Raw genomic sequence first — 16,956 nt, 5'->3', positions numbered from 1 at the left:
CCACAAAGTCATCTGCTATAAATACCAGTGCTTCCTCCATACACTTAGAGATCAATTTTTTATCTTTTCCCAAAGATAGCAGAGCAACAGGTACAGCAAATACTTATTTTTTTACTGCCATTTAGTGTAGCCAACACTAGGAGTGTATCCCTGCCCTCAGCACAAAAGAGGTCCTGCCTGAACTATCGATGATTGCTCATATCTTCAAATAATCCTTCTGTAGTTGTCAACCTGACATAGCTGCAGCCTGTATCAGCCCTAAAATAGCGGAATTATCCATAAACCCCAGTTCTTCGGAATATCTCTACTGCCTCTTACACACACAGACCTGTGTATTAGAGTCTACGAGACTACATGATATTTGACCAAAAGGAGCCTGTTTATTAGCACTCCTTTACTTTCCCCCCATAGGTCCCCCAGCAATGGTGAAATCACCACCTAAAGATACATCCCACATTTTTAAATCTTTTCAAACAAGTTGTGGCATGTGGAAGAGACAATTAAAACCTTTTAATGATTCTCTGACGATAACTGTAACCAGGGACAGTTACACCAGTGGTCGAGGTGAATTATAAAAATTGGAAGCAAAGTATCTACAAATCAGAGGGCGATTTTGGATAGGGGGGGTGTTTTAAACATGACATACAAAGGTGCTGCCTTAAAACTTACCAAGAGCAGGAAAGGGTTTCTCCTTGGAACTGCTTTCAGCTACTCTTCCATACGCTCTTGGCACATCCCAAGCGTGCCCCCTCCCAGCTAGCCAGGAAGGATGTAGAGATGGGGAAGGAGGAAAGAAGAAAGATGCATACTTGCATATTTTCTCCCATTTTAGGAATTCTTGTATTCCAGATCCCTCTAATTTTCCAGCACCTGGGTGATTTTAAAGGAGATTGCACAAAGGAGACCAGCATTATGCCTGGGACATTTCTGTTCTCCACTGATCACACTCCAGAGCTGAGAGAACACTCTGTTCTTGTGCAAAGCACCAACACATTATTAACACGAAGCCTGTCTTTATCCCTATTTCCCTCAAATTAGACAACTATTTCAATAATAGGTTGCCCCATCCTTTTATTAGAATAATTCTTTCCAATTATTGCATTCATTTCTACAACAGTTTTGCCACAGAGACCCACCACTGTGTACACTGTTCTGTATATTCTCGATTTTAGCATGTTGATCTTTTTTCCTTTTATACCCAGGTGTTAGGTCAGTTTATACCAAGAAATTAAAAGCAGTTCTACTGCCATGTCTCTGCTTATTGTAGCATATACGAGTCTTCCATCTGCTAAAACAGAAAACAATGTTCTGTGTTTATGGCACTCTGGTTTTCTTATGTATGTTAAATTCCTTACAGTAACGTACAGCAAGAAAGAAAAACATGCTGCTGATAAAAAAAAAATAAAATAAAAAAACCAAAACACATACCCACAGCTAAATCTCTTAATCAGATTTTCCTCCCTTCAAGAAAATCAGTGTTCTTTAAGTGTTGTTGTCGTGCCATGGGACTAGTGCTCAGTGGATTCATTTTCACTAATATGCTGTAGGTCTTGAACTGCTATTACTGCAATTCATCACTAAATGAGTCGATGCCAGCAAAATTGTATCGGCATCTCTGAAGATAGTAGTATCATCCTTTGGGTGAACAGCATCTATGTCTACTTTTCAAAATGTCAGTACTACATTATCTGCAATTAACAACAACATAGAGCACTCAACTCTGCTGAAAAGAAAGTGGAAAACCACCGGAGGAGGAAGAGAAACACAGAGCAGCTCTACCAGCCGACGGAGCCGGGGGCTCATGTCGCTCTGCCAGATTGAAGGCTTCGAGGGTGCAGCGGGAGCTCTCTCTTCTCTGAGCTGGGATCAGGCCTCATTTATTGGTCACAGAATGCAAAATTCAGGCCATTGGGAAACACAGCTCTCACCATCAGGCACTGCTTAATTTTAATGCATTAAATCTAGCTAAATAACACTTAATAGGTTTGGGGACAGGGGTACAACTCATTTTCGCTAGCCTCTGAGCCCCCGATACCAAAGAAAATTATTAAAACTGTGTATTTCTTATGTGCATCATTATTTACTAAATCTTTGGCAAAATGGTAATTCTACCTTACTATGTGGAAGCTTCTACCAAAAAAACCCTTACATCCCAGCAAAAGGCATTCAACAATGTTTGTGTTAAGTCATGCATGAATAGAAGTAACAGAGCTACAGCTTCAATTAAGTCTCCCAGCTCAAAGTTGAAAAACTATTGAATATTACATGATGCAAGGTGCAGCTTTACAACACTAAACAAGGTTTATGCCACAAATGATGTTTGCTTTGTCTTCTAGTAAACTATTAGCAACCTATATCAACTAGAGACATATTTGTCTGTATTCAGATACAGTGCATTCAATTAAGCAAGTCAGATTCTGCTCTGTACGGAGCCTCACTAAGACCAACAGGATTGAAAGCAAAATGCCAGTCACTAATTCCAAAACCTGGCTAACTAACACCTGTGAAATATAGAACAGAAGATGGACAGATAATCAAAAATAGTTTGCTGCTGGAGAACACCAGTGACCTGCCCTTTAAATCCTTACTGTGAAAAATAATAGTAATCTAGGCCCTTCTCATTATACAACAAATCAGCAATTTTAATAAACAAAGTACTCAATTTGCCATACAAAAATAAGTCACGGTATTTTGACTCTGACAGGCCAAATGCTACACATTAGACAAGAGTTAAATGAACCTGTTTCAGAGATAATTTATTTCTTAGTCAACAGTGGTTCAGGAATTTAAAGGGTTCTCAACAAACATTCATGAATCAAGCAGTCCCAACCTCCTTTGAAAAGGCTTTGAAAGAACACGTTCTCAGGGACAGAATTTAAATGTCATTTCACATTTTCCAATGTATAAGGGATATTTATGTCTCTTATAATCATTTCTAAGCAGAAAATAAACACATACTCTGTGTGTCTGGATGAATGTTAGTACCAAAGAGAAGAGGAGAGCTTCACCCAGTGCAGAGACAGCATCCTCACCCAAGTACTTCTGTCTCAAAAATACTGCAAGCAATCATCCTCAAGGTCACACGAGTTGAGCATCAACTTATCATCCTGACTCAGGAAGGATGGTAAATGAAAGTCTGATAGCCAAAGCAATTATTGCCCAGATTGTTTGCTTTTCTCCTTTTCAGAAGCTACTTCAGCCCAGACGAAGGAGACAGAGCAAATAAAGGTAGTAACAACCTCTGCTGTCTAACTCAATCCATCTACACACACGAGCCAGCACTCTTAAAGGAGTTCCTTATTTCACATAAGGAGAAAAGAAAGCTTAAAGAGTTTACAAGAATGCAGCCTCTGAAAGCACAGCCTTTGGAAGTAATGTGCTAGCTGCAGAGATAATATGATGTGGTTTCATGTGGGATTTCCCCTCCTGTGTGGTGGTGTTTTGCTTTTTCAGTTACAGACATGGCAAAGGAAAAAAATTAGGAAAATCATTTCTAAGAGAAAACTTGGAAATGCAGGAAAGCAATAGATAAGTTTAACAGCAGAAGACAGCTGCACTACAAATAAATATATGAAAACCAGAAAGAAGACAATGAACTCCATCTGTGCTGCACAAATTGTGTCACATACCGAGTGCCACCAGGTTTTAAGAGGCTGTAACAGCAGTCCCTTGGAACAGGACTACGATGACGACCTTTATTTTCAACTCTGTGACCGTTACCTGCATCCCTTTTGCCTGTCCTTTGGAGCGGTCACATTCATTCCGACTATTACTCCACCTGAGACACCTCCTAAATTCTGATCTCTCTACCCTCACTACAGCTGTTGTATATCAGAGTGTGCATCATTTACAGGTCGTTCCCAAACACAGATACACCAAAACAGCTCAGAACTTGTAACGATTTACCTTTCTAAGGCAGACACAGGAAAGCTCTTTGGATGCATCTTCCTTAGTCAAGGAAAAGGAATGATTTTTGCACAAATCTTGCAATCCTTGGGCCAGTGGACGGTCGGGTGTATTTTTTTTAAATTCTAATCCATACATACCATTTTCTCTGCTGTTTCCACAAAGATCAGTCTTACAGTGAGGCATTCGACTACTGTAGTAGCAGGTTTTATTTTCCAGTTCCAACAGCAAGAGAACACCCTTCTCTTCCTTTTATTACAGCCATTTGTACAACTACTCCCTCTCTTTTTGTTAAGTATACAGTTAATTCTAATTATTATACAGTTAATTCTAATTACTAAGAACTGAACTGTCAGGCTTTGTCACTGCCTAACAGGTGTATGTGTCAGACTAAACTTTGAGCCCTATTCAAGCAAAATGCATTCCACGATCAGTTATGCTTTCCTCTTAGGTCACTAAAGCAGTTTGAAGATGAATTCTTTGCACGTGGGCCCGTGAGAGGTCCTCTCCCCTTGCCCTGTGCTCACTTCCCAATTACAGCTCATCCCTCAGCCATTGCTCAGATGCTCACTTACCCTTCCCTGAAAGCAGGGTAAGTATTAAGACGCCATAGAAGTCCATTTACCTGCCCTCACCATAAGTAACCTGGTTTTCCAAGCTATAAAACAGTAGTCCAGCCTTCTCCCTTTCTGTATTCCCCCCAAGCACTAATCAAGCAGACGCGGCAGCGCAGCGTGCTACGCACCGACGCCTCTCACAGCTCGGCAGCTCCTCACTGGAACAATTTCATTATGTTCCAAAACTGCATATTTCCTGATGGAGATTATTTCATACCTACTGTCAGTCCACGTGACCGCCCTTGAGCCCTCTTACTTAGAATTCTCAGCCACCCCAAATGAAAGTTGATTATATAAGATTGATCATTAAAAGATCCAGTATCATTCAAGGTAAAAGATCCAGCATCACCCAAAGTTTAACCTCGTATTACACTTTTTCTGAATTAGATCACTAAAAACAATCTGGAGTTAGACCTACAAGGGCAGGTAACACGAGTATTTTATAGCACAGTGTTTCATAGACATTCAAAACTTGATGAGATTTATACTTTGGATAGGATTTTTCATTAGAGTTGGACAAATTTATTCTGTTTCTCATAATGAAAGCTTCAGATCAAAGTGTCAGAATGAAGAAAAAGGGCAAACTCTCACAGTTCACAGACATTCCTGGAACATATGTCATAGGTAATCAGAGTACCTAGATCCTGTAACATTTAAGATAAAGAGCACTGGGCTAAATAACCCTACTGTCATAGCTAACTTACAGCTATTAAACATCCTTTGTGAGGAATATAGTGGTAGGAGGTTTTCAACAAGCAAATGATAATGAACAAAAATGAAAGGTAAACTGTTAGCAACAACCAGTATGTGGAATAAACATAAAGCAAACAAACAAAAAGAAACAATCTTTTTAGCAAAGTTACTAGATCTTCAGGCTTACTGTTTTCTCAGAAAAATGACGCTAAGAACATTCTGAGTCTCAGAAAATATAACTTATTTTGCTAATATATTTCAGCTGTTTATCTGCATGTACTATACAGGCACAATTCAAAGAAAAAGTATTTGTAGTACTCAGAAAAATAATTTGATTTCTATCTAGTTGGTATTCAATAGACTTTAAAAACAAGCTGAAATACCATTCATCACCACAGCTCCCCATTTCAGCAGGGTTCGGCAGCACTTCAAGCTTTGAAGTGAAATTAAGGTTCAAGACTTTTCTGTCAGATTGGCTGCAGGGACACAAAGGCCAATAAAAGCAAGTTTCCACAATTCAAATCTGGAAACACTGGCGAAGTTTTATGGTGAATGAAAAAAAGTGTAAGCAGACTACGTTCTTGCTAAATATATCCATATGAATTACTGCAGATCATAAGGGAAGCTTTGCCAACTGTCACCAAGCTGTCCAAATTACATACCTGCAAGGAAGAGTTTTTCTACTAAATCAGTCTTTTAAAGAGAATGTTATTTAGGTGCTGAATTACCAGTTTTCACTTCACACAATTAGAATAATCCTTTAATAACTGCATTTTGACTGTTGGTAGTATTAGAATCCAAAGACACAGAGCAATGAGCCACATACCTATCCAGTCATGTAAAAATGAGACAAAATGAGCTTTATAGTGTCAAATTTCTCACTGCTGTTTGTTCGCCAAGAGATTAATCCCCAGATTTCTAATTGACACCTACTTCTGAGCCCCTGTGCTTACACAAAGATATACTTATCTCTTATCCTGACTAGGGAAAAATGGATTTTGACTAGACAACTTTGTAAAAAGACTTGTCTGAAGAGGAGCATTTTTGTTTTTAAACTGCTGAGGCTCCCAGCTACCCCAGGTTGCAGAATTAAGACATAAACATGCAGTTCAGTCTTAAGAAAGCTCCTGTGCAACAGAGAAGTGAAGGTAAGCAAGCATTGAAGACGAAGAGTTAAGCTGGATTCAAATATCTGTGGGCTGTTTCAGTAACTGGAGGAAACATCTTTTAAGTGAGAGGCTCTTAAGCATGTGTCTGACCATCCTCCCTGTGTGCCACCTCTGTGTCACTGCTGCCTGCCTTAATTACAGATCCAGGAACTGTTCTCAGCTCAGACCTTGGAAAAAACACTGTTTCGTAGCTCTTAATGGCTTCATTTTGAGCTTTGCAAATACAGAGGAACTGTGAAGATAAATGAGTAAATAGATAACCAAGTTTAGATATGCAGAGCAGTCCAATGCCAGGGTATTTGCTGTCTGCAGTCAGCACGAGGCTACTCTTCCCTGGCACTGAACCATTTCTTCCATGTTATAAGCAAACGCTTAGAAAAGCAGCAGTTTAATAGAATACTTAAGTGAAATTGGGACAATTCTAAGCTTTCTGCAACCGTTTATTGCAATGGTTTGTTTCTGCATCTCATGGAGCAGCAGCATAGGAATCGGCTAGTCAACCAGGAAGGAAAAGTGTCATTCAGAGGGAGGCTGGAAATCTCTCCGAACATCCCCAGCTGGTCTTAGCCCTCTTTTACTACTAAGATGATGATAGAGGATGTTTTTCACCACGTTGTTCCTGCATGAACAAACCAGAAGAGGCTAGACAACACTGTATTGGGTACACTACAATTTTTTTTCTCTTGGTTCCAATATCCTGGGAAGATGCAATAGAAGCTGAGTGTGGTCTAGTAATTCATCAGCACGAGAGATGGGATTGTGGAGATGAGCAGAGGTATTTTGACATTAACAAGGCAATTTACACTCCGGAATAGTTCAACCTGGCATGACTTAGGTCATTTCTTAGGTAATGTGAGGAGATTCATTTACTTAATTGTCATCAATGCAAGCTCAGACAAAATTCCCAGGAATGGGACCTTTCTGAGCATCTGTGTACAAAGCTCAAGCAAATGTCAAACTGCTGCTTTACAGATTCTCCAGTACTGCAGTAAAATCTCAAACTACCATTAGTTAAAGAAATAAGAAAATAGGAAGTACTGAGACCTGCAAAGTGTTATTCAAGCTGCAACAAAAAGAGTTCAGCACTTCCAGGGTCTTTCCTGCCTTTTTTTTTCCCTCCATACAGTTCCCTATCCTTCTTGCACATACCACACAATCAGCAAGATCAGTGGCCAGCAATTGTATTCTATGTTCTTATTTTTATGCTGCTGTGTAATATTTAGAATTTAAAGCAAGCTCTTCGGTTTGGATATAGTATGGCTGATGTAGTTGTTATTATATTATTATATTATCATTAATTATTACAATTAATATAATAAATATTATTATAAGCTGGTATAGGCTTATATGTAATGCACACAGTATTTGAGCTTGCACTGAAATCTCAATCACTTCAAAATTATAAAAAAAAAATTCTACAGACAACTTATTTCTCCTATCTTCCCTCCTTTAGAGAAACAATGCCTGTTAGCAGCCTTCTAATTTAAAAGTCCGAGTCAAGCAAAATCCAAGGTATTGTGTTTTAATACAGTTACTCACCCATAAACACACTATTAGTTCTTACCTCTGAAACACCCTTTGGTCTGGTCGGTTGAGAGGATTGCATTTGCATTAAAACTGCGCAGTTATGAATCTCCGTGCTGTGGCTGACGAAGGGCTATTAGCCACAGCACAGGGAGTTGAATAATCACTCTGTAGTTGAAAAACTATTCAGCTGAGGGTCGGAGCAACAGGGAGGTGTGAGGGCACGAGCTGCTGGCAGGGATTTTTGCCCTGATGACACCACCACTGAACACATCGCCCCAGGCCCAAAAATCCCATGCAGAAGAAATTAATTTTAAAATGAGGTGGATTTGGGGGTGGAAGAAGAACGGGAACTCGGAAGAGGAACGCAACACACTCTAAAGCTGCAGTAAAAGGACGAGTGAAGAGCTGGTGATGAGCTGTGGGTTCAAAAGTCTTGGGGCATCCAAGTAACAATGCTCTGAGGTCAGGAGTGAGACACAGTAGAGAGGTTTAGAGTGCAAGGTTACGGTAAAGAGACAGACCTCATCTTAGTATACATAGGAGTGCGCTCTCTGATCACCCGCTGGAAGTGTTTGGCCTAAGAATTATACGCCAGCTATACAGTTGTTACTCAGCTAGAGCAAACAAATTCCCTGAATTATTATTAATACAAAGAGTTGACATTTTAATTACCCTCCTGATTTTTCTCAGGAGACAAGAGGCACAAATATTCAAGAGATGCTAGACCTTGTATGCACCTAATTTCTCTAAGATTTTGTGATTTCACTTGAAATACATTTTAATTCTCTCCATTCTCAAGGGGTTTTTTTAAATCACTAGACAGCCCTATTAAAATATGTATTTTTTTTAAAAAACCCTTCATTCCCTGACTAACCTGAGTATAATATAAAATGTATTTATGGGGTGAAAGCACTTGAATTGCTGTCTTGGGAGTCATGCCATACACCCACAGTGCAAATACCTCAAAAAGAAGATTAGTCATCTGCTTCCAACTGTCAGGATTCAGTAAGAGACAACAAACTACTGTCTTGGAAACAGTCTGAAAAATCTCACCATTGAGCTTCTGTACATTTCAAAGTATTTTCAGAAGCCAAGTGAATAATATCAGCCCTGTAATAACAAGACAGATAGGGAAAAAAAGAAGTGGAAAAAAGATTCTGATATTATTTTAGAGCATCAGAGGATTTCTGCTTTCATCCTCTGCCACCAGTTAAAATAACCTTTCAAAAATGAGTTAGTGAATTTGTGCAGTGCTTCGCCTTTTTTTTGTGCATGTTAGAACATCCTTGTTTCCAGCATGACGAAGGTCTTCCCCAGTATTTTGAGGGCCACAGCTGCTGATCAGTATGGACTGATCCTTGGTCCCTCCAGCCGTGCCACTGCCCAGCCTGCAGGCAGCCTCCACGCTCCCTGCTGTGCTGTAGCTTCCCTCAGAGAGAGGAAACTGTATTCATTAAGGTTTAGTTAATCCTCACATAGTAACTACTTAAAGAAAACCACCCCACTCATGCTGACCATCAGGGATCTCAGCTAAGGAGGAAAGGATAATGTTGTGTCCAAGTACCCAATGCCTCTGGCCTGGGGACATTCAGAGCAGAGGCACGGAGCTGGTACAGCTCACACCTCTGCGCCTCTCAGCGAGTACCCCCCAGCTCCCAGCATACTCCAGAAGCAAACTGGTTTGTGCTTGAGCTCTGTTCCACGGGATTTCTGCACGCGTGCTCCAGCACGCAGACACTGAGCTTTGCTGCTAAATACGTTGATGGTTCCCAGAAAAGCTGCGCTGGTAACTTCAGACCAGCATGGGGAAGAACCACCATGATGGCAAATCCTGAGTACAAGCCCACGGGACTTTGCTCAGAAAGTCGGGCAACAGCTTCCAGCTGGGTGGAGCTGTCAGTGCCGGCAGTATGAGACAGCTCCACAGCCTCTCTCGGGTCCCTGCAAATTGCTACTGAGCAGTAACGGAGAGCTGGCTTCTACTCCTAATTGTAACACACAACCAATCAATTGCAAATACAATTAAGCCTAACCTGATGCAGGGCACACTGAAGCACCTCTGTCTCCAGCTGCTCCAAGTACTCTAAAAAGGACTTTTCCACTCTGGTGGAACTAACTCGTACTTTGTTACATGAAGTGGAACAGCCACCCTCAAACATAACTAAGGGGCCCATGTTTACTGGGGGACACACCAGGGATGCTCCCAGGGCTTGTACTGGGGAACCAAATAAACACCACCACCAAACAACAGGGAAAACAGAAAAATCTTTAGTTGAAAGCCAAGGAGAAAAAAAAAGGAAAAAAAACAAAAAAACAAACCCCCAAACCCAGCATACCTCTGAAAAGCATGAAACAATTCAATGTTTGCGTCCAGCTGCAGACGTCAAAGGAAAAATCCTCAAGATAATTGCTCAAAACACAACACTATTCTTGATTTTCACCGGGCTGTACCACTATCATCTATAAAGGGAAACTACCATGCCAACTGGTTTGATGGCAGGATGTAAGTTCTTGAGGGATATGAGGCAGATATTCATCCAACAGAAACATGATTTTGTTGATACAGATGCGTTTCTATGAGGCTTTCCACTGAGCTAGAATGGCAAATCCTTCCTCGGTTAGACTCAACTTATATGGCTAAGCAGGATTTATTTTAACCTGCAAAACATACACAAGTGATTTTCCTGCAGTTTACACAGCTAAAACATGACTTATTCAAGTCATAAAGGCAACTAAAACACACATGACATAGTGAAGTCATCCTGTTCTGCCAAAAGGCAAATTATGTTAATATTAACTATGGATAATTTTCTCTCGAAGCACAGTTATTAGCAATATTAGCACTGTAATACTTTACAGTAGGAAACAAAGGTTTTGAGAAGTTCTCCACCAGACTCTTTATTTTTAAACCACTATCCTGTAAAGACAGATAACATTACTGTGTTTAACTAGCTATACTATAAATAGTCCCAGCAGGACTAGGTCATGCAGGGAAATAAAACACCCATTTATACAAAGACTTAAGGAGAACCATGGCCTACGCTTCCTCAGCTATTCAGTATGGCAAAAACTGTCACTTCAAAACCCCTTCAAAGGCCCACTGCCATCTTGAGATCATTTGTTTCACTGTAATACAAACATCAACAAAAAAAAATATCTGGAAATCTGTTTATCCTCCTTGTTGGTGATAATACATCAAAAGTGTGATGAGCATCAAAATCATCTAAAGAGCATACCCGTCAGAGCATAAGCACACTCTGAAGCACAGGCACTTCTGTGAAATCATGCCATTAAGTAACTCAATTAATATGAAGTATTCCCTACATCCCAACAGCTAAGGGAAGGTATCCAGATGTAACAGATCTATCCTTCCAAATCACTTAAGATTTTTTTTTTCTTTGTTTGTTTTTAATAGATGTCCAGGATACTTGAATTAGTTGCCCCTTCACTAGCTACCTACTGAACACTAGAAAAAAAAATCAGCATATACATATCTAAGCTCCCCTTCTCAGCTCAATGCGGTCTCTAATTTATACAAGCAAAAAACCACTCAAATGCAAAGATTTTGATGTTACAGTTGGTATTTTCAAAAAATGCCTCAAGCAGGTGCACAAATTCTGCATTTCACAGGGATTTAGAAGGCGTAATTCCCTTAGGCTGCTCTGAAAATTGCAGCCTATTATTAGTTACTGCCAGTCCATGTCAGCAAAATGGTTGCTCTTCATTATAATATTTTAATACTTGGAAGTGTTAATTGAGGTTAAGCTCAGGTAGTGCCAAGAATGCTGAAAGAAATGCAATAAAATGAAAGCCTCATGAAAATGATATGAAATGTAGGTAGCAAGCACGTGTAAAAAAACTGAGTGTGGAGATGAGATATCCCTCCCGAGGTGAGAGCTCATTAGACACAGCCATGACAACACAACTAACCCAGGTCCATCCCTTCTCCAGAAGCTGACCATACAAAAACAGAAAATACAAGATGTAAGGTAGCAAAGACTGAAACTATCAGAGTAATGATTCTTGCTAGCATACCTCAAAACACGTGTTAAATGGTAAAGGAGCTCAAAACACAGTAATAGTACCAGTAGAACCAGGGAAGCTGGTTAAACATTCCAGTACAAGGATTCAGTTCCCTTCTTGCAAATCGGTCTGCATCCCATCAAACCATGATTAGTGCCATGGTTACTTTGCTATGTTGATAGGATTAAAAAAAAAAAAAAAATTTAAAAAATCATCACACTCAAGTCTTGTTTTTGAAGAAAAATCAAAGTAGTACAAGTTCTAGCCAATTACCCAGAAAGCCACCTAATTAAACCAAAAGACTTCCTCCAGCATCCACAAGATAAATATTTTTCCAAATATAAACTAGATGATCTTTCTTCCTATGAGCACTGAGGAAGAAATGGGGAGCTGCTGATTGGTAGAGGAAGGGCTGGGGTCTTATTTATGGAAGTCAGAAGTAGATGTCAAGGAAGAACTTGTACTAGAAGCAAAGATGCCAGGCGCTGCTCTCTGACTGCCCCTCACATCTTAATACCAGCAGATTCCAAATGCTGCATGTTTTAGGAGACCTGAAGGGAGCAGTTCACACTGCAGCAAACACACGCAAAACTCGGCCTGGAAGAGCCCAGAGGAGCACCCCAGGGACCACGCCAGGCGAGGAGAGTCAGGATGAGGCCAGGAGACAGAGATGACCACCAGAAGGGCAAAATCAACCACCTCTTGTTCAACGTGCCCAATTTTTGCTCACACCTCAGTACCAAAAATGGAACTAGGTCTCCATTTTACTTTAAGGCTGATGGATTTTCTTCTTCCTGAGAGCGATTAGGTGTGACGGGCACATCCACGCGCCAAAGCAGCAGCACAGCAGAGCACCAGATGGGTCAGCACAACGTCGTGGTGATCGAGTTTAATCTTAAGAATGGATGAAACAAGGGACAGACTGAAGCAAGTTATAAAAATGTAATACTTCTTAAAAAACTGATGAGGCATTCCCAAAAATCAACATGTTAAGATTGGTAAGATGAGCTGCAAGGCTTAACGCTGAGATTATTTTTATGTGAAGTACATTGCCCACGGGAGTCGTAGCTTGGGGGAACTCCTGGCTCCCAGGTGTCTCACTCAATACCAAGTGAAATACTCCACTTTGGATCTAAACCAGACCAAACAAATTTTCTGTAGGAATCTTTGTACAGTAGGGAAAGAAAAAAAAAAAAAATAAAATCACATTTTACAGGATTTATTCTTAAAGAAAAACACTAGTTTACCAATGAGGAAAAAAGTTACTGGTCTCTAGCCTGAGCTCTTCTACACTGGAATACCCTTAAAATTATTTTTAAGGGGAGAGAAAAAAGTAGCTTATGCAAAATACTCCCATCTCACAAGGAAAGCACCGTCACCTGGAACTCTGCTCTCCTGAACTCAGTATCCAGACTGTGCTCATAAACTGTTTCTAGCAGTTCATATGGAGGGGAAGCTCAATTTTTCAGTAAGTCTGCACTGCAAACCAGCCTTGCTGCCTCAGAGATCCATGGAAATGCTATGCCAATAGTAGAACCCTTGCCGGCATGAAGTGGATGAATTCCATGCATGTGTTTATGTAGATAATTATGTGAAAACAAGAAAGTAAAAGTCCAAAGCCCTGGGGTATCAACAACAGTGTTTCTTCATGAAGAGTTTAATTTATATAGAAATAATTGAATTTATACTGTACTAACACTCACAGAACACAGTCCTGGCTAAAGAGCTATCAAACTGCCCTATGGAAACCAAACAGTGGGGCACCAGGTAGTGTTCTCAGGGCTTGCAAAGGAGTCTAACAGGATGGTTCAGAGAAGGCAACGTTACTAAATCTGTAGTTTGAAAGGAAAATCATCTCTGAAAAGCTGAACATAATACGGAAAATGATGATTTAAGAAAAGTTCATCGTAAATTACGTCCGACTAGAAAAAAAAATGTATCACCGTGAACAGTGCAGTTGGTGAATGACAATGATGCTAAAACCAATCCGTGCTGAGCCTGTAAGCTGAGAAATCAGTATTTCAGATTGATCATCCAAATATCATACCATTTTTAATCAAAGGACCATTTTCATCAACTTAATGAATGATTTGAATGAATGCCTTATACCATCAAATAGGAAATATGTTTTTAAAGTATTTGAAAGTCTGAAATTATTGGGCATTTAAAGATCGTGTGCTTTAGAAACTAATTTAAATAAAATACTGAAGATTCAATTTTGAGAAAGACAGTTTATTAACCTAAAGTGTAGATGATACCTTATTTTTAATAAGATCTCAAAACCTGCCAGTTACAGAAGCAGGACTATAGTTCATGACTGAACTGACACATCCACATTCAGACTAAATATAGTTTGGCTTTTGCTAAATAAGTAACCAGCCTACCAGCACTCGGTGAGTTTATCACAACTAAAATATTACTGGTTTGTGAAGATGGGCAGGGGGAAACCTGATGGTAAACCATCATAGTGAGAGCATAACTAAGAGAGTGACCATACACATACTTCTGTTTTCCAGGTGTAAGCATACAGGGAAGGAAAGGATCCAGAGACATAGCTGTATGATTTTTAATACTGTGATATGTTTATTTGGGTGTTTAATCCCGTATGACTGCTCACTGAAGTGTTTCAAAGTTCTGTGCCAGACTGAGTGGGATTTCTCACTGCTGCAGATTTGTCCTGGGGGCTCTGATTTATCCCTTCCCTTCTCCACTCACAGGTTTCAGCACACACAGGAATACTCATCCTCCCTTCTCTTTCAGACAAAAAATTCCCCCCTTGTCCCAGTCCCACAGTGAAAGCCATGGTTCTCAAACAACCCACTTAGGGGGGAAAAATAAAAACTTCAAGATTCGCTGTAAAACAGACGACCTGGCCACCTTACTTTTACAACTCTTGCTCTTTTAGAGCAAATCCCTCGAAGCACCAGGTGTGTCCCTAAAAAACAACCAACCATTTTCCTAAGGAGCTCTAAAAATAAGATGTCACTCTTTGTCACAAGGCTCATCTCACAGCAATCCAGGATAACGGGGACAGGTATAAGCAGACTAAATACTACAGTTCGCTTTCATAAACACTGGACTTTGAAAATCTTATTAAAAACCCCTTATTATTAAGTTATTTCTTAAGCAGCAGAGTGGAGAGGCAGGTCAAACACGAGCAGCATAAACCCTGCAGCCCTGTGCAGAAACAGGAGAGACTGGCAGAGAGGAGGAGGTTGTTAGTCTACGAGCCAGATAATTAACTGTGTATTTCAATGGTAGTTTGCAGGCGTAAAAAGATGAATGAAAATGTCCCAACTGGAAACTAATGAAAAAAAAAAAAAAACCAAGAAAAACCCACTCAACCTGGCACCCAGCACAGTGTGTTTATGCCTTTACCTATAAAGAGGCACTCAGACACCTCAGCTGTATTCCTCTGCAGGCGATTATGAACTGCCCTTTATGTCCTCAGTAAATAAAGCCTTTCACCTACTGATCTGTAAACTTGAAATGTTGTTTTTTAGTACTTGGATCAATAGCTTGGGAAAAAACATTTTACAAGTCCAAGTTTAATAGCGTGGTGACAATTTGAATGTCAACTTGCGGGAGTTTTTAAAAGGGGAATTGAAAAACAGATACTTCACCCCTCTTAAGGAGCATAAAAACTAAAAATAATCAAATATAAACCAGTGTTGGGGTTTTTTTTCCCCATAAGGAATAGTACATAATATAGCAATTCTACTCTGTAACGTTCTTTTGCACATCTGGCTTTGTTGTTGTGTTAAAATTGTAGCAATCTAGTTAATTTGACTATGTTCCTCTGAATAAAAAGTATTTCTGGGGCCACTGAATTATTACTTGATATCAAATTGTAAACCCAGAGTGTTCCACCCTCTTCAAATAACGAAAACCAACTAGATCAGCAAGAACTCTACCTTGCATTTTGCTTTAGGAGGGAAAAACAATCTTTATTATAAAAGCAGATTCACCCTATTATGAACTGCTCTCTGTACTACCACTGTGCTGAGGAGCTGCAGTCAGAGGCCGAGAGCACTTTGCCATGACACCACCTGAACAATCGACAGTCAAAGTAATCAGAGTGGAAGCAGAAGTGTCACCTGTGAAGACAAGGTTGGTCTAATAAACCTCAGGTTCACTCTCTGCCTTCAAGTTCAGACTGATAAATTTCCTCTTTAAAAAAGATTATACATATGTGTTTGATATAAACTTGTAAGTAACGTAATAAACTTTTAAACCAATATTCAAACCTTTAAAATAGTAAGGAAAAGTGACACAGAACAAGATGGTCATTTTCAAGGAAAACAGTATGTTCACCAAGAAAAATAACTGCTGCAGGCTATTTAGGAAATGCTGATTTTCCATCTTAGGCACATTAAACAGTTTGTGTATCATTTCCCATTACTACTTTCTATCATATAGATTTGATATTCTGTCACATAAAAATTAAGTCAACTTTTCTGCAAATGTTGTCTTTTTCACTACTGTTACTTTGGCGGGGAAGCAGAGAAAAAGGGGCTCTGTCCCCAAGGCAAGGCAGCGAAGGTGCAGAGATGCTCTGTTAAACGAGGCCAATGCTGAATTCTTTGAGGTCAATTAGTTGAACTGTTTAGGTAAGGAAGGTCCCAGGCTTCATGGCAGCCCTGACTTCAGAAGCATTTTCTTAAGTAATCCTGACCTGATCTATTCTCCACACCTTCCAGATTTCACAGATGAGCTATTTCCCCACTTCTTTTTAAAACAACTATGAAGAAACTTTGCAGATACTATGTATTTTACACAAACTGAAAATAACTTTAAAAGATTTTAAGTTTGTGATTTTACAAATAAAGGAAGTATAACTACATAAATACCGACTTAGGAATTTTAACTTTAAACTTATTTGCATGCAAGAACATTTGTGTTGAAAGGTGGGCAATTGTGTTCTTTTTAATTTATTTCAATAAAAATTCTATGTCCAGAAAAGTACTTGCATATATTGAAAAAAAAAACCAAAACCCTTTTCAATTCGAATTGACCAAATC

The 16,956-nt window shown here is 39.6% G+C and overlaps 2 protein-coding genes across 5 annotated transcripts in view; one reads left to right on the top strand and one right to left on the bottom strand.

The window, feature by feature from the left end:
• The window catches only part of DOCK1 (dedicator of cytokinesis 1), a 312,269-nt gene that overhangs the window by 176,752 nt on the left and 118,561 nt on the right, over positions 1–16,956 (bottom strand). The gene's annotated exons all lie outside the window — the stretch shown is intronic.
• Positions 1–16,956, top strand: part of INSYN2A (inhibitory synaptic factor 2A) — a 49,732-nt gene that overhangs the window by 17,705 nt on the left and 15,071 nt on the right. The gene's annotated exons all lie outside the window — the stretch shown is intronic.

The sequence above is a fragment of the Strix aluco genome, chromosome 7 (assembly GCF_031877795.1).
Source record: "Strix aluco isolate bStrAlu1 chromosome 7, bStrAlu1.hap1, whole genome shotgun sequence".
Lineage (NCBI taxonomy): Eukaryota > Metazoa > Chordata > Aves > Strigiformes > Strigidae > Strix > Strix aluco.
Note: the sequence above shows the minus strand (reverse complement) of the source record. Positions and strands in the feature narration are given on the sequence as shown.